The sequence below is a fragment of the Balaenoptera acutorostrata genome, chromosome 5 (genome assembly GCF_949987535.1).
Source record: "Balaenoptera acutorostrata chromosome 5, mBalAcu1.1, whole genome shotgun sequence".
Lineage (NCBI taxonomy): Eukaryota > Metazoa > Chordata > Mammalia > Artiodactyla > Balaenopteridae > Balaenoptera > Balaenoptera acutorostrata.
Genome location: NC_080068.1, coordinates 93,454,937 through 93,481,708, shown reverse-complemented (window position 1 = coordinate 93,481,708; position 26,772 = coordinate 93,454,937). Strand labels below are relative to the sequence as shown.

At 38.0% G+C, this 26,772-nt stretch overlaps 1 long non-coding RNA gene across 1 annotated transcript; it reads right to left on the bottom strand.

The window, feature by feature from the left end:
* Positions 1-1,078: 1,078 nt before the first annotated feature.
* On the bottom strand, positions 1,079-26,772 carry LOC103000955 (uncharacterized). Its single transcript, XR_451471.2, has 3 exons — positions 26,686-26,772; positions 16,189-16,294; positions 1,079-1,102 (listed from the first exon to the last, which is right to left on the bottom strand). It is a non-coding gene; the product is annotated as an uncharacterized LOC103000955 (long non-coding RNA).

Here is a 26,772-nt window from a genome sequence, read left to right as displayed (position 1 = left end):
TAAGAAGTAGAATGTTTGGCTGTGGAATTATGTTTACTGGTTAAGAATTCAGACTCTGAGCCAGACTGCCTGGGTTGAAATTCTACTTTTGCCTTTTAGGGGCTTTCTGTCATGGAATAGATTACTTAACTTTTCTGTGTCTCGGTTTCACATCTTTCCATTGGAATAACAACAATCACTGACTCAGAGAATTAACTGAGTTAATAAATATTTAGTTTTGAACACAGTGTTGGGCTCATAGTAGGAGCTACAAAAGGACCCCCTCACACCTAAGCAGTTTTTTTCTGAGGATGGAACAAAGTTTATTAACTATTTTGTATGTGGTTGGGAGTGCCTGCATGTGTTTTGAGAATTTTAATTGGGTTATATAGTGACCCTTTCAAACTTTAGCAAAACTGATTCACAATGTAAACATTTGTGTTCTTTTTTTTTTTTTTTTTTGGTAAAAGGTTGGAAAAGGTAAAACGTTGATCTATATAACAGCTTCTCATTATTAAGTTGTTTCTTCTTCATAACTCATAAATTCTTTTTGCAATTTGGACTTTCTTATTTTTAAGGAAATATTTATTCACTTGCTTCTTTCTTACTTCTCTAGAGAATTTTGTCATTCAAAACTTAAAGGCCTAAAGGGGGAGTGTCAAACTCCTATGTTTCTCTATAGTTTAGTTAAAAGTTTACAGTGAGAAAGGAGACATTCAGACCCACGTCTGCTATGTAAGATCCAAATGACACCTAGAAATCATGTAGCCTGAACTCAGGATGACTTGTCTGACCAGGAAAAATGCACTTTACATTCAAATTTTGTGCTGGTTCCTGTAACTTCTTCATTCCAAGGAAAGTTCTATTAACATTATTGACATAATTCTTTGGTAAACCACCGTGGACCTCTGTTATTTAATTGTCCTCTTTGTGTGCCTGGTACTATTCTGGGATCTGGGAATATAGCGTTGGACAGCAAAAACAAGGTCTCTGTCTTCATGAAGCCAGCAAGTCAATGAGAAAAAGGCAACCAAACAAATAGAGCAATGCAGAATTATATGTACTGAAAATGTAAAAAAAATAAAGTCTCATATACATACACACTCACTTTTAAACTCATAAACTGTAAAATAAATCAATTTAAAAATGAAATATCATCGTTATCTATCAAATTGAACTTTAAAACTAATAATAATATGATTATTCATATAATCAAAGAAAGGAAATCAACCTAAATATCCAAAAAGAGAGAACTGTTCCAATGAATTATGGTGCCCTCACACAATGAAAGATTATTCAGTCCTATGCTCTGAGGGAACATGAGATTAACTAGTCACAGGATTCTACCCTCCGGGCATATCAATAGTAGCATTATGAATTGGATATCATTTCAGCACATTTAAGACTGAAACAAGAAATAGATCTCCACAGTTAGCCACCTTGAGTCACCTGATCCTATTTATAAAGCTCTTGAACATTAAATGGCTCTTTGAAAACAGTCTTCTCATACCTTAAGTGCAGCTTGAATCAGAAACACATATATTTTGTAGCTATTTGAATCACAAAAATGATTGAGTTTTTGTCAGTTTAAGAGGGATTATCAACTCTGCATATCATATCTTTGAAATGTCAGTGGACTCTCTTCTACAGGTTTTTTACTGGAAGAAGCACACACTTTATTGTCAGATGCAACTTGGTTTGCATCTCAGCTTTACCAATGCAGCATTACCTTTGCAAATTTCCTACATTCTCTTTAGTGCATTTTGCTTACCTGTAAAATGGGGATTAACAGTGAATGGTTTGAAAGTATTGAATGGGTTCAGGTTTATAGAGCATCTAGAACTGTATTTGGCTCAGAGTTGACATTTTAAGAATGATTTCATTTCTGCTTTTCTTTTTCCTTTGTAGCTTCCATATGCCAGGTGGGAAAACCTAAAGATGCCTAGCTCTGGTGGGGAAATTAAATCTTTAAGGAAGAAGAAAAGGAACCCTGGGTGGGAGGGTTGCATTTTACAGTGGCAGAGAATATCAGACCTGTGTTAACTTTAGAACCAAGTCTAAAAATAGAACTCAAGCTAGTCCACAGAACTGGCTGGGGATGAGGAAATTCCTAGTAATTAATCGGAGTCAGAGGCAAATAGAATTGGGCAGAGACAAGTTGTGGTTCAGACCAACTGGGTGATCGAGTGTCATAACAAAGTCAGACAGAAATTGAGACCCCAAACTTGTCATTCACATAGTCTGAAGTTGAAGAAAGGATTCTAGTCTTTTTCCAAGTATGGTAGGGACTCAGGCCACTGGTGACATATGATATTATTTTAGGTGATACAGCAATAATTTTAAATTAATAGTTACTTTCTGTAGGTCAAAGAAAATGGTTTTATAAACAATGTAACATTTTCTTTTATAATAAATTGATATAATTTGTTAAAAGTAAATTGATTTTAGAAAAAATTTTAAAATAAATAATAGTACAGATGGTACTCAGATATGACCAAAGTAGTACAGGTAATATATCCAAATGTCTAAAGTTTGGGAGCCACTATCCCAGACAAAGTCAAGAAAGAGGGCTTGTCTTAGTCAACTTGGGTTGCTATGACAAAATAACATAATTGAGTTTCTTCTAAATAACAAACATTTAATTCTCACAGTATTGGAGGCTGGGAAATCCAAGATCAAGGTGCCATCAGATTCAGTGCCTGGTGATGGCCTGCTTCACTGAAACCTCTTTTCTTTCCCACTGTAACCCCACATGGTGGAAGGGGTAAGGGAGATTTCTCTGGTCACTTCTGTAAAGTGACCAGAGATTCCATTTGTGAGGGGGACCTAATCACATTCCAAAGACTGTACATCCTAAATACCATCACCACCGGAGTTAAGTTTCAGCATATGAATTTTGACGGGGGGCATAAACATTCAGACCATAGGAGGGTTTAAGAGGTAAAGCAGTAAGATATCCCTAAGCCAGCATTGTGTGTGAGCTGCTAGGCATTTATTGCTCTGAAAGCTACTTAACTGCTCCTGATTTAGACCCAAGCGTAGTGTCATGTACACAATATATACCTGATGATTGTTAGTTCCCTTCTCAGTCTTTTGACTCTTGCCCTGCTCCTCATCATTTTGAAACCCTTCCCATTGTGATTAGACCCTCTCATCCTGTCTGTCAAAAGGGCTGTGATGAGAGGTTGAATTCCATGTCTCCCCCGGTCCTGCGTGCCTGGGCCTCGACAATTCAGAGAAAGGTCAAGCTTGGTCAGAGACTTTTCCCAATTGTACACTTTACTAAACTTTAAAGTAGGACAGGCAATTCTCTACCTCAATCTTAGACTATTGGTCTGCAAAATCTTAAAGAAAATCCGTGATAGCAGGACCTTTCCATTTGAAGAATGGGGAAGTCAAACCAGACTGAATATCTTCCATTCTAGTTGAGAGCAACATTAAGTCCTGCCTGGCAAATGATAACCACCGAGAGAGACACTGTTACAGGCTGGAGATCCGAGAGTGAAAAGCAAATGCAGGGATGTAGCTTCTGCTGGTGTTAGGAAGTCAAACACTCCAGATACAATTGGACACATGAGCATATCTAGAACCCAAGAAATCAGCATGACTAATGATAGAGAGGGGGCATTTAAAAATGCTATGGCCTCTTATCAAGTGCATGAGGGCCTGGGCTGGGGAAAAACAACACCCAGAACATACAGTTCAACAGATGAAATCAGATTATTTAGGTCTTTATTAACCAGACTTCAGGGATATAAACCGTGGGAAGGAATAAGTTATGTTTTACATGTTTTCAGTGTTACGACAATTAAAAAGTGCTTCTCTAGAATAAATGACAAAGGAAGGTACTGTCAGTTAAATAACTATTATGAGCTAAGTGTTGTACTCACATTATGTTATTTTATTTACTTATTCATTCAATAAATGTTTACTGAGCACCTAATATATTGTTGTTATAAGCCAGGGAATATTAAAGTGAGGAAGACAACATCTTTCTTCTCAGGGAACTCAGATCTCAGTGAAGTAGGTAACAAGTAAAGTAATAAATATGCAATGTAATTTCAGATATAAATAAGTACTATGAAGAAAAATAAAGCAGGTAAAGATTAAAGAGTGACTGAGAAGACAGGCTATTGGACAAAAAGTGACCAGGAAGACCTTGTGACCAAGTGCACGGGAGCTTACAACTGAAGGGAATCACAGCACAAGTTAAATAAAAATGCAAGGACAGTTCCAGCAATGGGAGGAGCAAATGCTCAGGACTTAAGGCAGGAATGGGCTTGACCCATCCAAGCAAGAGCAAAGAGGCCAAGGTGGTTGGAGCTGAGTGAGGAAGGAAAGGTTAGAAAGAAGCAACTACGGAGAAAGCCAGAGATCCCAGCAGGAAACTTGATCATCTCACCCTCGCAGTAATCCGGCAAGGGAGGCTTTCTGATCCTAGATTCTAAGATGCAGGAAGCTGGGAAGAGGGTCTCAAAGTTATTAATATACTATATTATATATATCATTAATATTATAGCATAATATAATAATAATATAATACTATTATTATAATTATTATATTATAATTATATTATTATTATTATTTTAATACAATTATACTAATACAATAATAGTATTATATCATTATATAATTATTATACTAATATAATAATAGTATTATATAATTATTATATTATAATAATATTTTTATTAATATTATAATATAATATATTAACATAGTATATAGTATGTTATTATAGTATGTATATTATATATTATATAATTATATACAATATATTTTAATTATAGCATATAATATATATAATTTTGCATTAAGGAATACTGATACCCAAAGAGACTAAATGATATGTGTAGATCAGGTAGCAACAATGCATGAGATCTGCATTTCTAGAAAGTCTTACTCTCTGGAAAATCACTAGAAGATATATTAAGGGTGTTTATGTACATGATTTTATTTATTGATGAATCATTGAAGTGCAAGTAATAGCCCATAAACACAGGGATCAAAATACACCATGGTCTTTATATCACAAAGAATAAACCTTAATACATACAATTTTTTTAAAAATCTAGGATTCTGAAGTATCCTAGAATGGCATGCAGAATGTGACAAAACAATCTAATTACAAATGTATAAAACAACCTCACTGAAGGGATGAGGGGAAAAGATGCTAATCTAATCTAAGTAACTTTGGAAGTGCATGGAGTCTCCAAGTTTAAAGGCAAAAGAAATTATACATAAGCTCTGTACTCTAGTTAACATTATTTCCCATGGGGGTATGGGTTAACAGCTCTGATACTGCAATACATATATACTTGAACAATTAAATAAATGGATGGCAGATGTTGGGAGCCAGTTTTCTCACTGTTGGACTGGGAGGTTATAGGTGGGCAAAAAGAAAAGTCTAGAATGATCTATGTTGTAAGGGATTAGAGTCAGAGATATCAGTATGAATTTGTGTTTAGCTTAATATAGATACAGATGGTTAGACACAGAAATATTTATAGCTATTTGTGTATACACAAGTTAATATACACAAACATACGTTTCCTCATTCTGGCAGCTGAGCTTGCCTAGAAGCAACAGCATTCCAGTAGCAAGAAGTACATCTAGAACCCAGATCTTGGTTTCTATTACTATTCTCCAATAATTGGAGCCAGAATTCCTTGGAGAAATGTTTGATTCTCCAAGGGCAGGAAGTATATAAGGCGGACCAGGAACATATGGTAGTGACAGAAATTAAACACACACACAGTGATCAATGATGGGGATATGTGAAAGGGACCCAAGGGCCCAGTGAAAGAACTCCTATTGGACTAAGATGGAACAATTTGAACAACAAAATAAATAAAGTAATAGTGGATTATAACTTAAAGTATAAAATAAATATCCATGGGTCTAAACTGATATAAATAAATGATAAATAAATGGGGAGAAGAGACAAATCTCTTTCACAGAATTCGAAACAATTTATGTAGTTAGTCCACCCTCCAGAAGGTGGAGTATAGCTTCCCACTCCTTCAGTGTGGGCTGCCCACAGAGACCTCCTTTTAAAGAGGAGAGAGTGTGAGAAGGGGCAGGAAAGAGTAACTTTCCAGTGGAGAAACCTGACAAATATTACTTAAGGCAGGTAATCAAGGTCTAGAGCTACAGTGATAAGTCATGTTGATAGTGTGTACCCTTGATAGGATGGATTGGAAATGTCTATTTGATCCTATGCTATTCACTCAAAACTCATTAGCCCAATCTAATCCTGAGAAAAATACACAAAACTGAGGAACATTTTACAAAGTACTTGACTAGCTCTCTTCTAAATTATCAAGATCATTAAAAAACAAGGAACATTTAAGAAAAGTCACAGCCAAGAGGAGCTGAAGGAGATGTGACTCCTAAATGTAATGTGTTATCTTGGTTGGACTCCTGGAACAGAAGAAGAGCATTAGGTCAAAATTAAGGAAATCTGAATAAATTATTGGCTTTAGTTAATACCAATGTATTGATATTTGTTCATTAATTAAAGCACATCCCATAGTCTGTAAGATGTTAATAACACGTGAACTCTTTGTACTATCATCCCAATTTTTCTGTAAACCTAAAACAGTTATAAAATAAATTTTATTTCTTAAAAAGACCATAGTAGCATAGGTGTACATTATTTTAGAGCTAAAAGAAATCTAGAGCTATCTCAATATAACCCTACCCTCTTATTTTGCACTGAAGATACCCAAAGAGACTAAATGACATGTATAGATCACGTAGCATCAAATCTTGCTCAGAGTCGTGATTATTTCACTTTATCCTGAATGGTGATACAAGCTCAAAATGACTTGAAGCCCAAAAGTTTCTTTTGAAAATGTGTGAAATAATTTCTGGTCCAGCACTTCCTTCCAAAACGTTAACCAAAATTAGTCAAATTGTGAAAAGAGTTGTCCAAAATTGTGTCTACTGAGACAATATTTAGGCCACAGAATTAATAACAGTGTTTCCAATGGATAGCTCCAAAAGAAAGCCAGAAGGTCTTTGTCACATGGTGCAATGTTTCAGTTGGATTTTTGTGGTTTTATCTGTCCTACAATCTTTAAACCCAAAGTTTCAGGGTCTCCGAACTAAGCAGGTTTTGGGAAACGAATTGTACTGATCAATCGTAGAGGAGACTAGGAGCTAATTTAGGAAGCCATTTCATTGATTCAGATACAATGAAATACCTAAGTGTCTCAGAAACCAAATCTCTGGTGTTAACACGATCAGCCCAAAGTTGCTCAGTAGTTTGACCAACACAAGGAGCCACACGCTATATCAAAAAGTGTGCTCGGCACAGAACCACAGCAATGATGCATAAGTTGACTGATTTGAACTGTTAATGGGATTCAACTCACACGCCCTCAGTCCATTTTGCCACAGGAAAGGACTTTCTTTGGCAATGCTAGCAGTCCCTCACACTCTGCCCCCTTGGTTCTCCTGTTCCAGGGTTTGTCAACCTGGCTCACATGAGAATCACCTGGGGAACTTTGACAAACGCTGATGCTGGATCCCCATCCCAGTGTGTCTCTGGCGGTGGGATTCAAACCTTGCCACCTTGGCACTAGTAAATAGTTCCACAGATTCATCTAAAAAGCCACAGTTGAAAATCACAGATCAATACCTTCTATTCCCCCTGCGAACCCCCTCATGCCACTTCTGAAAGCCAAATTATTTTGCTCTGGAACTTTTATTTCAAAGAACTATAAAAGCTAGAATGATGATGAGAACTTCATAGTTTAATAGACAAGTGCTACCAGTATAACAACACACATGCCGTATGCTGATGAATTACAGTGTTCAATTCCAATAAAGTATATCTTTATTCATATATACTTTTATATCATGCTGTATAAGAAAAGGAATTATATTTCTGCTAGACATTTCCTTAACTTAGAGAAACTCCTGCCAGACTCTCCTGGCTCTGCTGTAAGGGGAGCCTACGTCATGGTTCTCATCACCAGGGAAATATGAAAGAGAAGGGGGTGAGAAATGGATTTAGTATTTATTAGTTTGTAAAGTGTCGCATTACTATTTTGTAGAGTGTTATTCTTGGTTTGGTATGGTTCTAAATGGTCAATTTTCTATGCTGTTCCTTCCCTCCAATTCCCAGCACTAAAAGTGGGGTGTGGAGGTAGCAGGAGACATTGGCTATAACTCATTCATGGGCTTGTTCATATAAATTACCTTCTCCTTATTCTCCCTGCATTACTTATGGTGTGTGAAAAATTGATCAGATCTTCACTTCAGCAAAGAGAGAACAAAGACACAGAGTAGAATGAAAACATGGTCCCAACAGGTTTTTTTCCTTGTTTCTCTTGTTCTTAATGTTTTCTGATTCAATATGAGAATAGATAGGTATTGTGTTTAAAAATTAAATTTTTAAATTTGTAAATAGTTATAAAATGTTATTTCTTAAAATAAAACAATAAGTTTAGCTAAACTAAGGAATTAAACATTTACAACTAATATTAGTAGAGAAGCATAGAAGAGGAATCTAAGACATTACAATGAAAACATAAAAAGGCAGGGGTCAGAACTCCCAATCTGGCTAATATTTACTAATTTCTGTAAGTGGTTTTGTGCATTTCTCTTTGATCCACTATTTGTAGATTGTAAGGTTTAGTACTGAAAAGCTGAGTTTTCCTCATCTGTAAATGTCTAAATGTTGGTGTCTCCTTGGTCACCACGCACATTTATATGTATATTTACTTTCACCTTTTGCTATTTCCTTTCAAGTGAAAGGAAGATACATATGCATCTGACTGCTCTTATATATCTGGCTTCATCAAACATATCCTTCAATACATCTGTCTATACTAAATATATCTGCCTGAATCAAATGCATGTAGCATTTTTCCCCAAATACAGATTTCCATGTAGCCCCAATTTTACAGTGTTTTAGAATAGATGTAGAATCTGGTTTTGCTCTACCTTATTGCCTTGTATTTCTTTCATCGTCATCCCATGGGTTAACTTCAATAGTGGCCTGGCATTTGTGGTTCTCCCTTTTCCAAAATTCACTGGGAGTAACTTTCATCCCAGAGCTGACACCAGGATTTAGCTCTGAAGTTCCAAGAGACTGAGCCTTAGCTGTATTTCAGGGCTGGGTAAAAAGCAAAGAAAGTGAACCTGCAGAATTCTCGTTCCTGGCTTTCTTTATTTGTGTACCACAGTCTTCCATGAGCTAGGAAAACATCAAAGGAAAACAACCAAGATACTCTCTAATTATCTGTAAACTCAACCTGCGTTAAAGATAAATGAAAAGGGAAAATTTAGGCCTTGACTTGTTCCAGTCGACAACCAGTAAGGGACCTTTTGCAATGCCTAGCCTAACCCCAGTCACACCTGGTATCCTTCACTTTTCTTTCAAATTTCATTCCAGCGTACATTTCAGAGAGGTGAACTCAGAGCAAGCAAGCTGTGGCTAGACAGGAACGTTACGATGGATTCACGTGTGACTGCATGCATTTGTCTTTATCTGATTCTTCTCCCTGTCAGTCTCCCTCACACATACCTCTCCACCCACCGCCTCCACCACTGCTTCATACACATTAGGTTGATATATTTAAAAGAAGTAGCAAGGCTTTCTGAAAACGTGGCTAAAATAACTGGAGAAACTTGAACAACGTTGGGGCATGAATATGAAAGAATTTAATAACCAGTAATTAGCTGCTTTGACCAAATCCTCAGAGGCAGTCTCTAGAAGTGTAAACCCACAGTGGTTCCAGCAAAGTAATCCAATGGGGCAGCTAGGAGCAATGGATTCCCATAGTACCCTGCCTCCTCACTTCCATCTCTCCCAATTCTCTATGCAATATCTTAAGTTTCAACATTTTATAGGAGCTAAGCATACCTTACTACTAAGCATAAATACTACTGTACTTATACCTGCTATCAATCTGGTCAACCAAAGTTCGGTCCAGGTGAACACCTTCTATTCCTCAAGCACTCCTTATGACATTGGAAATTAGACACAGGCTCTGCCCTAGAAGTACTTCTAGTCTAATAGTGAAAGGCAGTTATATATAAATAGGTGATTAATATGATAAGAACTAATGGAAGATGAATTCATAATACATTGTAGCAACACAAGAGGAGCTCTTAAATATACTTAAAATTCAGAAAAGGAGAAGAGATGACACACAAATAAGATAAGAGTTAGGAGAATAAATATGGGAAGGCTTTTACAGAGGTGTGAAATGAATAACATAAGAAACGGAATAGTAAATGTGGTTAACTTCAAGAAGTTAAGCAGTATATGCCTATCAAGTGTAAGACAAAGAGGGCAGGAATTAAAGCTATAGCAGTAGGTTGGAGATGTTTCAGGGAAGCCGTGGGGAGACTAAGGAATTTAGGATCATTCTGTAGATGACAAGGAGTCATTGAAAGGGTTTAAAGCTTCAAATGATCTCAGAGTTTCAAAAGATGTAGGTGGGAATGTCACTGAGAGGACCTGTAATATAAAGACCAATAGGATCCACTATGCTGGTGATATGGAGGTTACTGGTGACTTCTGTTAGAAGGAATCAGGAAGGAAAGGAAGACAAGTGAGATGGCCCTCAAATGCTTTTTTAGTTATCTATTGCTACATAAAAATTACCACAAATTTAGCAGCTTAGAAGAACACACATGCATTCTCTGATAGCTTCTGTGAGAGCTTGAGAATGGCTTAGCAGAATCTTCTGCTTGACGGTCTCACAAGACTACATTCAAGGTATGTCAAGTGGGCTGCATTCTTACCTGGAGACTCAAATGAAAAGAATCCATTTCCAAACTCACTCAGGTTGTTCTCAGAATCTGTTTCTTTGAGGTGGACTTAGGACCCCAGCTCCTTGCTGGCTGTGGGCTGGAGGCCGCCCTCAACAACTAGGGGTTGTCCAGAGTTCTTTGCCATGAAAGCTTCTCCAACATGGCCACTTACTTCACCAAGCCAGCAAAAAGAGTCTCAAGAATGAGCATCCCAGCAGGACGGAATCTTTTATAATGTAATATAATCGTAAAAGTGGTATCCCATCACCTTTGCCATATTCCACTGGGTAGAGGAAAGTCACAGGTCCTGCTCATGCTTTAGGGTATGCAATTCCACAAGGACATGCACACCAGGAGATGGAGACCATGGGGGCACCTTAGAATACATCTGCCACAAATATCATACCTTAAACATTTTCTGTGCCCAGGTTTTAATTTTTAAGGTGACTGAGTGATGATATGGAGAGGTCAGTTCATTGAAAGAAAGATTTAATGTTATTCAAAGTTCCTCTAGTGAGGCATGACTTACTGAAGAGCTACAGGAGGAACATCAGGTTTCAGGAAGCAGAAGCAGGACCAGGGGATAGGTTGAGGGCTTTTATTGGGATTTCCATAGGAAAGACATGTTAGGGAGGGGTAAATAGTTTAGGATTGGATAGATTGAATAGTTTTGACTGCCTTTGGGCTAGAGGGGTGATCTCTAGTTGCCTAGCACTTGGCCTTGGGATGATTAAGGCAGAGGAATATTGCCTCCTGGGCTGTAGGAATCAGATAGAGGAGGTCTGGCTCTGGATTGGTGAGTTTGCATATCAAAGTCAGCTCCAGGCTGGGCCCTTTGCTGTCTCTAAGCATTGGCTAGCCCTTGAAGGGGAGTCTCTTCCCAGCCAGAAAAGTATTTTAAGACATCAACACATCATAACATACAGAAAATTTTAAATATGATTAAAATTAGATATCTGTATGTTTTCCTTACTATATTTGGTACCATGATAGAGGTGGAGGAAAAGTAAAAGAAAACAGAAAAGTAAATAGAAATAAAAGTATGTGACTATACCTCAAGAAATCCATTGGCCAACTGGCTGTATCATCACCCATCTAAGCTTAAAATACAGCAGCTTGGACTTCCATTTGATTCCAGGACTAAATGAGGCTGTAAGGAAAACTATCAGAAAGACCTGTATTTAGTAGAGAGAAGAGAGCAACCAGTATAATAGTAATATGTGTGGAGAAATAGAATCCATGAGTGCAAATGAATAACATCTTCCTTTTCCATAGAATTCTTTGGGTTCTCAGTGCCAATACAGACATTAGGCTTTTGCCTAATGGCCTTTGTGAAGTAAGAAACGAAAAGGCTAATGAGCTCTCTCAAATACACCGAATGTGACGATATTCTCTAGTCTTTCTCTTTTCTAACTATGCTTCTCCCAATTTCCTTCTCTCTGCCTTCTCTCTCTCTCAAACACACACACACTTGCCCCCCCACCACACACACACCCCTTCTCATGTTCTTTCTCTCCTAAGGTCACACACCACACTCCAGAATCAGATAAATCTGGTTCAATCATTAGCCCAGGCATTTACTAACTATTTTTTTTTCTTAATTCTTGGAAATAGGCATGCAAATACCACTTATCTCATGGGGTTATTTTGAAATTTCAATAACATGAGTAACTCACTAAGCACAATGACTGGCGTATAGGGAGCATACTGTGAATGGTATCAATAATAATGATAATGTTGATGATGGTGATAATAATAATGACAGGGGGAAATACAGATGTGATAATGGTGGCTTCCTTGCAGGGATTTGAAGAGCAGTTGTCTATGAATTAACTATTTCAGCAAGGGAAGCTATCAATATCAGGCACATGATGTCCTAACCCCTTCCCTAACCCTGATTAAAGGGAAAGTTCCAGGACAAACGAGGACTGGCAAAATCAATAATTCACAGTGTGACAGACTGAGATGTTGCCCAATGAAAGGAGGAAAATAAGGTTCAGAGTAGATTTAGCCAAGGTGTGTTGGCTTTGGATTCTTGTTTATGTTTTAAAGGAACATCAACTGATAGATTCGTCAGAAACACTTAGTGACCACACACAGAAGAGAGTCCCAAAGGCAGTGAATTGATGCCTGGAATGCCCTAGGTTTAGGCACCTTTCATCTAACCATTTTGGGGGCACTGGGCCATTCTGAATTCACACGAACGATGGGGATTACAAGTGTGACCAATATTATCTATTCCTAGGGAGTGCTAAGAAGGCAAGTCTGGTTTGGAGGCATGAACAAGAGAGATTACTGGTGTGACCACAGGAGGGAGAGGAACCAGGAGGGACTCGTGTAGAAAGACTAAATGAGCCATTTAAATGATATTTTTGAAAGCTTTAATGGAGCGAAACAAAGTTTACAGTACAATTTTAAGTGGAAAAAAAAAGCAGTATTTATAATTGTATATTCAGTAAATAATTTGAAAAATACAAAATCTAGCTCATTACTTCCTCATCCCCCGACACACCCACACCCAAGATAAGAAGGAAAGGTGCCATAATGTTCATGGTTCATATCTGAGTGATAAGGACTTAAGATAATTGTTTTTGTCCCTTCTTTATCATTTTCTGTTTTCCAAAAAGTTCACGATATGTATGCATTAACTACACAATTGACAAAAATAAGAACAAAAAAACCTGTTTCCTTGGTTTGTTAGACTCACCTACTTCACCTAGCTGACTCCTACTTAATCTCCCCGCTCATTTAGCTCTTACTTTATCAAGGAAGACATCCCCCCATCCCAACAATGTAATGGGAAGAGCCCTGACATTATCCCCATAGCGCTCGTCTTCATCTACCACTTATTCTATGCACTGTAATTCATCTTCTGTTTCTCTACTAAATGGTAAGCTCTGAGAACAGGGACCATGTGTTTCTACATCACTGTTGTATTTCAGTGCTTATAATACCTGGTCCCTAGGAAGGATAGTAAAAACAAAGAATTGATGCAAAAAAAAGAGGACATGAGAAAGGTTTAACTTTAGTGAGTAGAACCAGAAAGGGCACCTAAGCAAAAGGGTGTCTGAAGGCAGGAGAACCAGGGCAGGGAAGAGAATTAGTGCCTGAAGCAGTACTAGCCAGCTGAGGGCAAAGGAAGGTGGAGAAAGGCAGGTTGAGCTCATCTTATGACCGCTGAAGTTCAGTAATACAGTCTTCAGCTGACAAAAGGGATGAGGAAACACCGCCCAGGCTTTGGAGGAGAGAATTGGCATGGCTGGGAAGAAATTAGGAGGAAAGGTTTTATGTCTGGGACTAGACAGCATTATAAGTGGAAACACAGAAGGCATTACTTCAGATCTAAAACGGAAGCAGAGGCTCTTGATTTTCCGGAGTCCTAAATATGCTGTGTCATCCTCCTGCTGTCACCTCTTCAGGAGACCTGGCAGCACCTCCTGCCCTCCTCACCCCAGGTAAGCTGGGAGAGGAGAAGGGATGGAAGGAGGGAGAGAGACTAATAATCTATACAGGGGGAAACAAACGCAAGCTCTCCAGACCCCATCACAACCAGGAGCCTCCTGCCTCACTGCTGTTTTTGAAGGGATGGTGGCTTTGTTTGTATTCTTTTTTTTTTTTTTTAATAAATTTATTTATTTATTTATTTTTGCTGTGTTGGGTCTTCGTTTCTGTGCGAGGGCTTTCTCTAGTTGCAGTGAGCGGGGGCCACTCTTCATCGCGGTGCGCGGGCCTCTCACTATCGCGGCCTCTGTTGTTGCGGAGCACAGGCTCCAGACGCGCAGGCTCAGTAGCTGTGACTCACGGGCCCAGTTGCTCCGCGGCATGTGGGATCTTCCCAGACCAGGGCTCGAACCCGTGTCCCCTGCATTGGCAGGCAGATTCTCGACCATTGCGCCACCAGGGAAGCCCTGTTTGTATTCTTTTGAGGAAATCTATTTGAAAGTCAAACATTTTATCTTGGTTAACCCACTAGCTAAGCAAATAGAACCAAAGCTGACAAAATCTCTCTTTAGGACAGAACTCAAAGCCAATTGTGTCAGCTTCCTGTTTTAAAAGCTGCTTTGGTTTCTGGACCCTGTAAGAGAACGCTTGCCTCATTGAGTTAAAGCTGCTTGAAGGAGGTGAGTGTCTATCCTGGGGAATGTTATTATGTAAAAGACTGTAGGAAACAGTCTTGGGTCTTCTGCTTGGCTCCGCTGTCACGAGAGAGTTATGACAAATCCAATGCACCACTCCAGGAATATTTTAATTACAAAGGAATTGGAGCATTAGCAGGTTATCTTCAGAACACTGAGCTTAAACTGGCCAAAGTCTATGTCCTTCTCAACAAAATTCTTGAAGAACAGCCAGTGTTAACAACCAGAAAAAAAAAAACAAAAAACCCGCATCTAGGAGCATAAGATAATCAAGAACCCTGCAATGTACTGCAGCATTCTGCTTCAAATTGGAAAATGACATTCTGATCTCTCTGAGCCCACCCATTCATGGCTACTCTGGGAATTAGTTCTCAGATCATATGGAAGCCTAAAATGTGTTTACGACATTAGAACATTTTAAAGTTTTGAATTGATATATTGTGGCCTGTGGTGTTTTCACTAGGTCCTTCTGGGTGAGGTGTTATGTTACGGCAGTTAGTCTTTATTTTAATTTTATTTGGATGCTGAAATGTTTTCTTGCTAACTTTTATGGACCTGAAGGAAAGTATTTGCTGATACTCACCATGTAGAATGGTTGTCAGTGTGTGCATTAACCAGCATTCTGGATTCAAAGCAATGGAACCCGATTCTAGATCAATTCAATGGAAGTGAATGATAAGAAGGAAGTCACAGAACTGACAGAAGGCTGGAGAACTAGGCTTACAAATGAACAGGCATCAAAAGAGCTCCAAAGTATTAGGAGGAAACACAGCAGTAGTTCCACAGCAGGAAATGTCTGACCAGCTGGAAATCAAATGATCTTTACCTAACACTCTCTTCTAGAGCCACTAGGTCAAAATTCAAGGCCTCAGCATATGGGTAACCTAGAGGAGGAGAAAGAATGGAAAAGCAGCCCTACCTCACACCCTGACTATATACAATGAAGAGTTGCCCCGAAAGGACATCAAGGTGCTCTTAGGAAGGAAGAATTGAATGTGGCTAGCCAAAAGATGGTAAATAGTCATTCTGGTCTGATAATCATAGGAAAGAGATGCAGAAAGATCCTTTAGAGATCGGTTAGCATAACCTACAAATTGAACACAGCCAGGTTCCCTGATTTCAGGAAAAAATGCTAGCCAAAATATCATACTAGTGCACCAAATGCTTTCACCTGATTTTTTAAAAACGCATTGTTAACTTTTAAAAAATTGGTTTTAAATTACAAAGAAAAAATGGTCATTTTGTAAAACCTTCAAAATGCATAGAAGCAGAAAAAAGAATACATATATTATTACTCACAATTCCATCATTCCAAATACTGATGAGTTCCAGTTATTTCCTTCTGTTTCCTTTGTATGCTTATTTCTCAAATATATACACTTGTATATTCTGCTTTTCTTCTTATCTTCATAAAAAGAATTTTCCGTATTATTAAAAGCATCTCGTAAATGTTATTTTAATGGTTGCATAATATTCAATTGCTTTGTCTACCATTAAGTCACTATGGTCTTTGAGAAATATTTACTTTGTGTCATCATTAAAAATAAATATCAATAAACAACTTGGTACGTAAAATTTTTTTTCCATTTTAACAAAATATGGCTTACTTGTAGTAGAAATATTAGATAGAAAGGTCTGAAACTTTTCAAACTCTGCTACAAGCAAACCATATTGGATTTTCAATCCACCAGACAAATTTGAGAAGAGCAAATCACGTATCTCCCTTCATATTTGAATATTATAATAAAAAATACATGTGATCGTTTAATAGTCAGTGTGGAATCTCTACTGGTTTAAACGATGCTTCCTTGTTTGTACTTCTCTGAATGTTGGTGAGTTTGGGACTGTTAATGGAAGGTATAGGAAAAGGAGTGCCAGACAGGGACCTAATTCTGAAGTCTGAAGTTCGTTTGCTTATTAACTTGTGACTTGGGCAAGTTATTTAACTTCTCTCATACTCTTTCCTCATTCACAAAATAGGGAAATAATAATAACCATCATAGAGTGTTGTGAAGATTCAATGAAGTCATCATGCATAAAATTGCTTTGTAAAATATAAAACTATCTTTAAATCAAAGCGTTTTCTTAGATGTCAATATATCTTGGAGGTTTGGGTGAGGGGTGTCCAGAAAAAGCTCATCTAAGTTCATGCCTCCTTTCACACGAGTCCAACATCATAAAGTACAGAAATCCCTGCTGTGTTTATGCATGCCAAATCTAATATTAGATCATCAGAGGGTGTCTGATTGAAATTAGTCCCGCTTTCCTCACCTGGCAATGTAGTAGCAAATTAACTTTTTCTTATCGTAAAAGAATTGCATCTACTTCTCAGGATTTTACCAATATTAAAACTAGAGTGTGGTATAGTGAAAGAATGAAGGGAAATCCTAACTTTAACCCATTATATCTCCCTCAACATGTTCTCCATCAATAACATTCTCAAGAAGATCCGTTCCCCCCAGATTTCTCCCACCACCTTCTTCCAAGTTCAGGATGAGTTATATCAATGGTTACAGTGCCATACAATTAAAAACATCACAAGGGACAGATATACAAACCAAGTAACCCCACCAGGTATCACAAAGAACACCTTAGTCTCCCAGGACTAAGTGCCAATTGAGTCAGGAAGTTTGTAACTATCTATAAGTCAGGGACTTTAATATAGAATCAGGAAAAGGTCAATGATAGGCTTTTGGGGAGATTCTAGTATGCTTCTTATTCCACTTAATAATTCCTAGAGTTCCTGAATCTAGGGACAAAGCTTGTCCTGACTAGAGTGTGATCTAAAATTGATGGAAAGCCTAGAAAGAATCCAGGTGTATTCTTGATTTTGTGTTGTAGTAAATGTGTGTATAGTCCCCAAAGATTCATTTTCAAAAGGAATTAATTAAAAACCCACCCACCCACCTCCCCAGGTAAGGGACAACAGGAAAGCATGGCTAAGGTTTTCTATGATGCTGTCTTTTAAAAATAAATTGTTTGGTAAGTTCCCTTGTAGAAATAATGGTGGATCCCTCTAAAACATGACTCATTGTCATGAATCCTATTTCCCTATTTTTTAGGGAAATCACATGTTCTAAAACAGCATAGCTCCAGGTAATAAAAGACCTATTCATATAGAAGGCAAGCACTGTTAGGGAGTTCTATATTCTTTGCCAGCTTTTCTTCATGCTATTCTAAGCAACTATGGGTGGCAAGATCAGGTGACTAACAACAAAAGTTCTGGAGTCAGACTGCCTTGGTTCAAAGCAAAACATCTCCATACAAAAGCAATGTGCTTTGGGGAAGATGCTAAATACACAGAACCATAGTTTTCCTCTCTGCAAAATGAGAGGAGTAATAGATTCTACATCTTAGACTTGTCATGAGTATTAAATAATTTGTGTAAACCAATTACAGCAGTTCCTAGAACATATTAAATGCTCAATTAGTATTTAGTGGTATTATTTTAAGAATTAGAACTTCAAGAAACTGAGTAGAAAAATAAAAGCTTTCCTTAGGTAAGTAAACTTTGGAAATCATGGTATGGTTATACTTTTTTTGAGATTCACAACATAAATTTATTTATTAAAGGCTCTGAAAAGTCCTGCACATGTTTAACACAATTTTACTAAATTTAGTTAACCACACACTCATTTGGAGCTTTTTATGTGCTATACCTTTTTAACATCTCTCCTCATCATCCCCTCCAAATTAGCATTTCATTCGTTCATGGAGTAATAATTCAAAATCTCCCTTTAGAAGCATACACCTTAAGACAGCATTACAGATGGCAAATCTCACTTCTTAGGAAGTGTGAAAGTGGTCTGACTATAACATCTGTCCCCTCTCTACTCTGTATTTGGGATAGCCAAGTATACGTCCTCTTCACACTTGGTTTGAGAAAATAGCCTTCTTAGAGGAGAAATTTTCTCTAGACATGTTTTATAAGAAGCTTTTGTTTCCTTCTAGAATGACCACTCCATCAGAGAACCCCAAATGCCCCAGGAAAGATAATCTCCATCAATGGGATGATGTATGTGTTTTGCAAGTTACTGGTGCTTGAATTACTAAAATTCCTGAGTCTTCTATGCCCTCTTTTGCTGTAAAGTGCTGGTATGGACGTGTGCCTCTTTTTATTAAGTGAAGAGGAAAAAATTTTTCTCTCTCTTCTTTTCTTGAGGTTCAGCAGTGTACTTGACTGAGACAGTTTACAGAAAAATGCCAAGGTCATTGGTATTGGTGACCCCAGTATGTAGAGACTCCTCAAGGCTATTCCCAGAGATGTCAGAGTGCAAACCTGACCCATGGAATTCATACTTCCTTTGCCTGCTCCTGGGTCCAGAGATTCCCTGATAAAGTATTTTTTACTTACAGATGTCAGATCTTTTCCACCCTCCTTTAGGCTAACCCATAAATATGCAGTGTGGTGTGGATGTGGGTGACATTTTTCTCTTGGACATTTTTGTCTACAGGAAATACCATTTGTTCCAGGTACACTCCAGACACAATTATGAAGGCTCAGAAGATCCTGTACTATTTCTCCGCTCAAGTTGTTAGTGAAAACAATTTTTTTAATGGTATAACTAGCACTCAGTGTAACTCACGGTGTGAGTTATCACATATCCTTTGCAATTTTAAATAAAGACTAATGATTCAGGAACAAACTTATTGAAAAAACCCTTGACCCATATACTCTGGTTTGAAGCGAGGGGTACTTTGATTGGTCTATCTTGGATTGTGTGGATTCCTAAAACGAGTCACCAGAAGTCAGCATCTGTGATGAGGCTGGGAGTGTGAGCTGAGGCTGGGAGTACCATGATAACCATGGGAATTGGGGAAGAGCAGTTCCTATAAAGGAAATAACTGGTAGAAGTTTCCAGAGGTTCACTTAGGAGGAGAAACACAGTAAAAGAAGAAACTTGGGGACTAGGTAGAGACCAGATAATATAGGACTTGAAGACCACATTATTAAAGGTAAAGCATAATCAAAGACTTCAGTAAGTACCTATCATCATGGCCCAAGATGGCCCTTGGGACTTGGCCTAAGTTTCTGCTTCAAATTCACCATGAACAAATCCCCTTGTCCTGCATACTTCAGCCACGTGACACTATACATCCCACCAAATCACCATGTCCAACCTTCTTTAAGAGATATTTTGGACATATTATTTCTACTACTTTGAATGTTTTGCACCCTCTCATAAGATGATTCTTAAACTTCTTAAGCCTACTGGGGTGACTCTGAGGGTTTTCCCTCACAGCCCTTGTAACTACTTGTAATTATATATTTATCTGTGTGATTATGTGTCTATTGTGTGTCTCCACCAATCAACTTGAAGCCCTCTGAAATCGGGACCCACATTGCTGTTGAACGTCATTTTATTCCCCTGGCTCAGCACAGTACCCCAGCACTCTATATGTGCGATAAATGTTTGTAGAATGGATAGATTAATAAACACACCTTATATTTCAACCATTTTCTGAGTATAGAATATCCTCTCATACTCTTGTGGTGCTGTATGTGCTACACTTCCCTTCCCAGATTTTCTGCACGAAAGCTTTCGCTCCTGTGTTATAAAAACTCATTTTCTTCCCCTCTTCTACACTGTCCCAGACTTTCCATTCTCTCTCAGAAAAACAGATGCTTCCGGTATGTGACCCTAATCACCCAGTGCATACTTCCATAATGGCAAGCCATTGCACTTTATTGTAAATTATGCTTCTATTACCTACTTTCACTGCACAGTGTGTTCCTTAAGAGCAAGTAACTTTGCATCAGCAACAACTAGCAAAATGCATGCAACACAGCAGTCATTTCATAAATGTTTCTTAAATTAATGCATAAGGTGAGAAAATAATAGTTTATTACTGAAAGAGGCCACAGAAATCCCTTCATTTTATAAATGAGAATGTCACGTTGCATAATAATGTTATTTTATCTTCCAAGTCAACCAGAAGATGAATTATGTGTCTCTCTTGACCATCATTATATCCTAAATGTCTAGTGTTATGCACAGTTTATATATCCAATGAATAATGCTTAAATGTTAAAGTTTAAAATCTCATAATCAATTAGTGACAGTGCTAGTTTAAGAAGTAAGATATTCAGAGGCTTCCCTGGTGGCGCAGTTGTTAAGAATCCGCCTGCCAACACAGGAGACACGGGTTTGAGCCCTGGTCTGGGAAGATCCCACATGCCGCAGAGCAGCTAAGCCCGTGCGCCACAACTACTAAGCCTGCGCTCTAGAGCCCGCGAGCCACAACTACTGAGCCCACGTGCCACAGCTACTGAAGCCCGTGCACCTAGGGCCCGTGCTCCACAACAAGAGAAGCCACCACAGTGAGAAGCCCAAGCACCACAAGGAGGAGTAGCCCCCGCTCGCCACAACTAGAGAAAGCCCGCGCACAACAACGAAGACCCAATGTAGCCAATAAATTTAATTAATTTAAAAAAGAAAAAGAAATTCTTAAAAAAAAAAGTAAGATATTCAAATGCCAGATTCATTTTCTATTTCTCAATGTGTGCCCCGTTAAAAAGTGCTGTCTTCTTAGAGTTGTTTTCAAAGTAAAGGAAAACACCTATGCATTTCCAACTTAATAAAATAATCCCCCTTTATTCTGTTTCCTCCTTTTTTCTCTATTTTAAGGTTGACCTTTCTCCCTTGAAAGACCATCATAATCTAAACTCTCCAGTTTGGATTCAGTTCAAATCCAAATCAAATAATCAACCCTGAGCACAGGGCAGTCACGGCTGTGGTTCTTGGGAAGCAAACCAGGTCAATGCATATTGACATAAAGATAGCATACAAGCCCCTGTGTTCCCCTGTCCATTAGTAAAATACCCTCACATCTTTCAAAATCCATCTCTAGCATTCTCTGCTAAAACTGGTTAAATAAATTATAGTGGCTCTTCACCACAAGATATTTTGCAACCATTAGAAATCTTTCAAAGACTCAAAGACTTTTCAGTGAATTGGTGAAATAGTCAGTACACAATACTAGGTGATGAATTGGGAGAGAAAATTATATCTATCATTTGATCTCAATTTTGAGATAAATGGATGAGAAAAAAAAACACATTGAAATATTAAGAGTGGTTTTCAAGAGGGATAATTCTCTAGTATATGTCTTCCCTCTATTTTTTTATCTATTTTCCAAATATTTTTCCAACGAGCATGTAAAAACTCTTGAACCAGCGAAAAATAATGTTGTAATAATTCTCATGAAAGGATCTACCATTAGTCATTTCTACATCAGTGTGGTTTTATTTTATTACTTTACCCCCTTCAGAGGCATTTTCTCTCAAACTTCTTTTCTCATTGTGAAATAAAAGGCTTTCTTTCCATTCAGAGGGCTTTCAAAAATAAGAGGAACAGGAACAAACAGTACTGGGGAACAAATGTGTATGGTTGGAAAGAGCATGGATTTTTGGAATCAGAAAAATGTGAGTTGAGTCTTAAGTCTGCCCTTTACCAGGAGAATAATCTTCACTAAGTTGACTGAGCCCTCTAAGATCCAGTTTTTTCATTTGAAAACTGGAACTGTTAATGAGAGGAAGAAAGGGCACAGTAAAGAGGAATTAATATGGTACACTGAAGATAAGATGGACTGGGTTAGTCCGATAAAATGGGAGAAAAGAGGAGCCGTGACCCACCCAGGCTCAAGGTGAGTAAAAAATTACTTAAGTTTACTTAGTGTCTATTATGTCCTGAAGTGTGCTTTGCTTTGAATGTAACTATACTGGTTTACTAAGTGACAGCTGTATAAGCAATGTGGTTAAAGTGATTGGCTTGGGATAGGTAATCCAAAGCTGAAGTACTTATAGGTGCCAGGTTACCCAGTGACCTAATTTAGGACTAAGATATGTATATATTTTCTCTACATTAGTATCAGTTGAATACCTTTTAAAACTACTGATGCCTGGGATTCTTCTCAAATCAATGAAGGTGAGATTCAGGCCTTCATAATTTTTAAAAGCCTTTTAAGGTGATTCTAATGTGCAGACAGACTTGAGAACCATTGATCTGGGCTTATCTTCTTTACTATTTTTCTTGTTGCTTGTGTCTCCCTTCAAACTTTCCTTTCACTGTGATTTAAAGAATGTTTACAACAAGGAGCTTCTCAACTGGAAGATATATATCAGGGTTATTGTTTCAATAGCAGCTGAGCCTACACCTTTATGTCAAGGAGGCATTAGGGAGTGGTGGAGACTAGGATAAACTGGAGAGCAAATGTCCTGTCTTAAGAGGCATCTGCTACTCCCTCATCTAATGCCTGTTGTTGCCAGGTGGAATGCCTACCCACTGTTGGAGGTGTTTACCCTTTAAAAAGAAAAACCAGAACTCAAGATTTTCTGTAACATCTCTTGATTTTTAAATGTTGGCTCAATTTTTATATAATAACGTAGGAGACAACCAAACCATGTCTGTGAGCCAATCCAACATTTTAGCCACTAGTTTGTGATTTGGGAATTAAAATATGACATAAGCATCTATCATAGGACTCTTGGAAGGGCTGGAGGAATGGACTATTTCAATGAAATATACCTGCTATGAAACAGTCTATCTTCAGGCTGTTGAGAAGTTGGTTCTTATCTCTGCACAAGGGACACAGCACTTGCACTGATGCTGGCAGTGTTTACTACTTAAGCCTGCTCACCTGGTTTGGGTCCACTCCCAGAGACCCAAGCCAATCCCTGCAGGGGCCATAATGATAATTCCTAACACCCTAGAGGTAAGATACGTAAAGTGCATATTACAGCACCTGCACATAGAAGACATGCGATAAATGTTTGCTTTCTCATCCTCTCTTAATTGGCTGCCTTTCCTCCTCTCCCAGGCTCCCCTAAACATTTGACATGTCATCTTCTTCTCCAGCATAGCCTTGGTCAATGCAATTGACTGCTGCTCTCATTGTCTTTAGAGCTTTTGAATATCTGATATAAACATTTATTGAGCATCCTCTTCCCTACCCAGAGATCAGCAAGTAATTCTGACAGAGTAGTTCTAAGGCAAAATAGGTGTAAAAGAAGGGCAATTTGACAATATCCATAAATGTAAATTACCCATCCTCTTTGACACGTGAATTCATCTAGGAATTTATTCTACAGATAGGCTTATACATGTACTCAGAGACGATGAATTTGGAATGCTCGGTGCAGCATTTTTTGTGTGATTTCAAAAATTGAGAACAACCTAAATATTTACCGAAAGGGAGTACATATTTATATAATAGGGGCCCCTAAAGCCACATTTCTCAACCAAGGGCAATTTTGCACCTCAGGGAACATTTGGCAATTTCTGGAGATAGTTTTGGGTTTTATGACTGGGAAGGTGCTACTGTCACTAGTGTGTTTAGGCCAGAGATGCTGCTAACATCCTACAATTCACATGACCGGCCTCCACATCAAAGAACTATTGGCCCCAAATATCCGTAGTGCCAAGATTGAGAAACCCTAGCTTTGCAGATACTAAAGAGAATGAGCTTGTCTGTGTCGGCTGATAAGGAGTAATCTTGAAGACACATTGTTAGGAGAAGTAAGGCACTTTTCTATTTTCATTTAGGTAACTAAAGAGAATAAAACACACACACAATGCACACATATGTATACACCCTATGTATACTAGTATATCATATATGCATATATGTTTGTATATTCATGTATTTCTGGGGGAATAAGCTTCAACATTTCCTAACAAGTTGCTTCTGGAGAGAGGTCTAAGAAACTGGTGATCCGCAGTAGAGTGTAAGCATCGCGCTTTATACACTTTTGTATTGTTTGAAGTTTTCAGCAAATCTTCTTATTTCATTTTCAGTTGAAATTTAGATTTTATGCTTGTTGTTAAGTACAATGGGTAAAGGTAAAATGGGACCGTGACCAATATGTCTCCTTTTCTATTCCCTTCCTTTCCCTCCAAAAAGGCATCCTCCCATTCAGGATATCAGGACTCTTCTCTTATCACAGTGGTCTCCTAGGAAAAGCTCAGCTATCAGTAATTTTTACTTTAATAAAATTTTAATTAAAATGTAAACTCTATTAGGAAGATTTATGTTTTCAACCTTGTTTTTTCAAATTCTGCTATGAAATAAAAAATCGTGTCATGTGTAGTGGGATTTTAAGGATGGAGTACATTCTAGAGATGGGAAGATATTTTTGGAGCTGCTGAAATGGTGCCAACTATGGAAGCATCCTGCTTAAATCTCTGGTCAATTTTCTTTGGGGACTATATCTCTTTATTCGCATGCTCAGAGCATTCACAAAACTTTATAACATGTCAGTTCAGTGATATATACTACAAGCTTCAAGGAAACTAAAATTTTTGGTTTGATTTTGGGAGTTTACTTTTGTTTCCAAAAGTTTCCAATTAACCCTAAAGTTAAAACTTCTGTCCCTAATTTCAAGAATCAATCATGGCATTTTCTAGTTAACTGACGGTTATTCTATGCGACAAGAAACACTAAAAAAGTTAAATCCTGTTATAATTGAAAAAGGAAAACCCTTGGACTTCCCTGATGGTCCAGTGGCTAAGACTCCATGCTCCCAATGCAGGGGTCCAGGTTTGATCCCTGGTCAGGGAACTAGATCCCACATGCTGCAACTAAAGATCCCACATGCGGCAACTAACCCGGTGCAGCCAAATAAATAAATAAATATAAAAAGAAAAAGAAAAACCCCAATATTTAAGTAAAGCTTCCTGGTGTCTTCAATTTTTATCAACAAACAAGAAAACAATCTGGGGCTGGTGTCATGATGTAGTTTGTAAGAAAAAAATTCTGAAAATATGGCGATGTGGGATGGGGACTGGTATTAGAGATATTAAATAAAGTTGACATATAAAGGGCTATATGATCTTATTGGCATTTGTGTTGTGCATATTTAGAATCTTGCAAGACAGTAAATACTTTTTTAAAAAATACCACCTCTTTACTATGTAAAATAGTCTTTTATAGATTGGCCTCTTTGTTACATCAGCCCTTCCAATCAAGCATCCAATTGTAATCCTGGCTCCCTTCCTTGAATCAGTTTTCACTAGTTGTATATTCAATACACAGCCAACACTATATAGTTATGGTCTCCATCTGCAGACTCCTATATCTTCAATGGCCGTAGGAAGATTTCCTTTGGGTACTTTGAACAGAGACAAAATAGGCAATCGATGATCCTGAAGCAATTATAAAGCTGGGTTGTTCAATTCTTTATGGTAAGAATTCATGTGCCTAACTCCCAACATAACATCACTGCATATAAATGCAATAAAAACTATAGGCTCAGACTCAATTCTGGCATCACATATCAGAACACTGCATCTTAGCAAAAAAATTTCTCAGGTGACGGGAGTGGCATGGACATATATACACTACCAAATGTAAAATAGATGGCTAGTGGGAAGCAGCCGCATAGCACAGGGAGATCAGCTCGGTGCTATGTGTCCACCTAGCAGGGTGGGATAGGGAGGGTGGGAGGGAGATGCAAGAGGGAGGGGATATGGGGATATATATATACGTATAGCTGATTCACTTTGTTATACAGCAGCAACTAACACAACATTGTAAAGTAATTATACTCCAATAAGGATGTTTTTTAAAAAAATTCTCAGGTGAAATAAGCTGCATATAGTTACAGAAATGCTTCAGCCATAAATGTGATTGTCATTAAAAAAATCACGTTAGCGAAAGGTCTACCATTTAGAGAGTCAAAAGAGCCATCTAACATGCTCTGCAAAAAGAAATTCTCAGTTTCTGCTGGTGAATCCCCAAATTAAAATACTTTTTAGTGAGCCAAATACTATGGATAACATAAGTATAATTACTTACCTCAGGTGACCACTACAGTAGCCTCCTAATTGTTCTCTTTTAACAGAAAATAACAAACGTCTCCAAACTAGCCTCCATGGTTTTGTC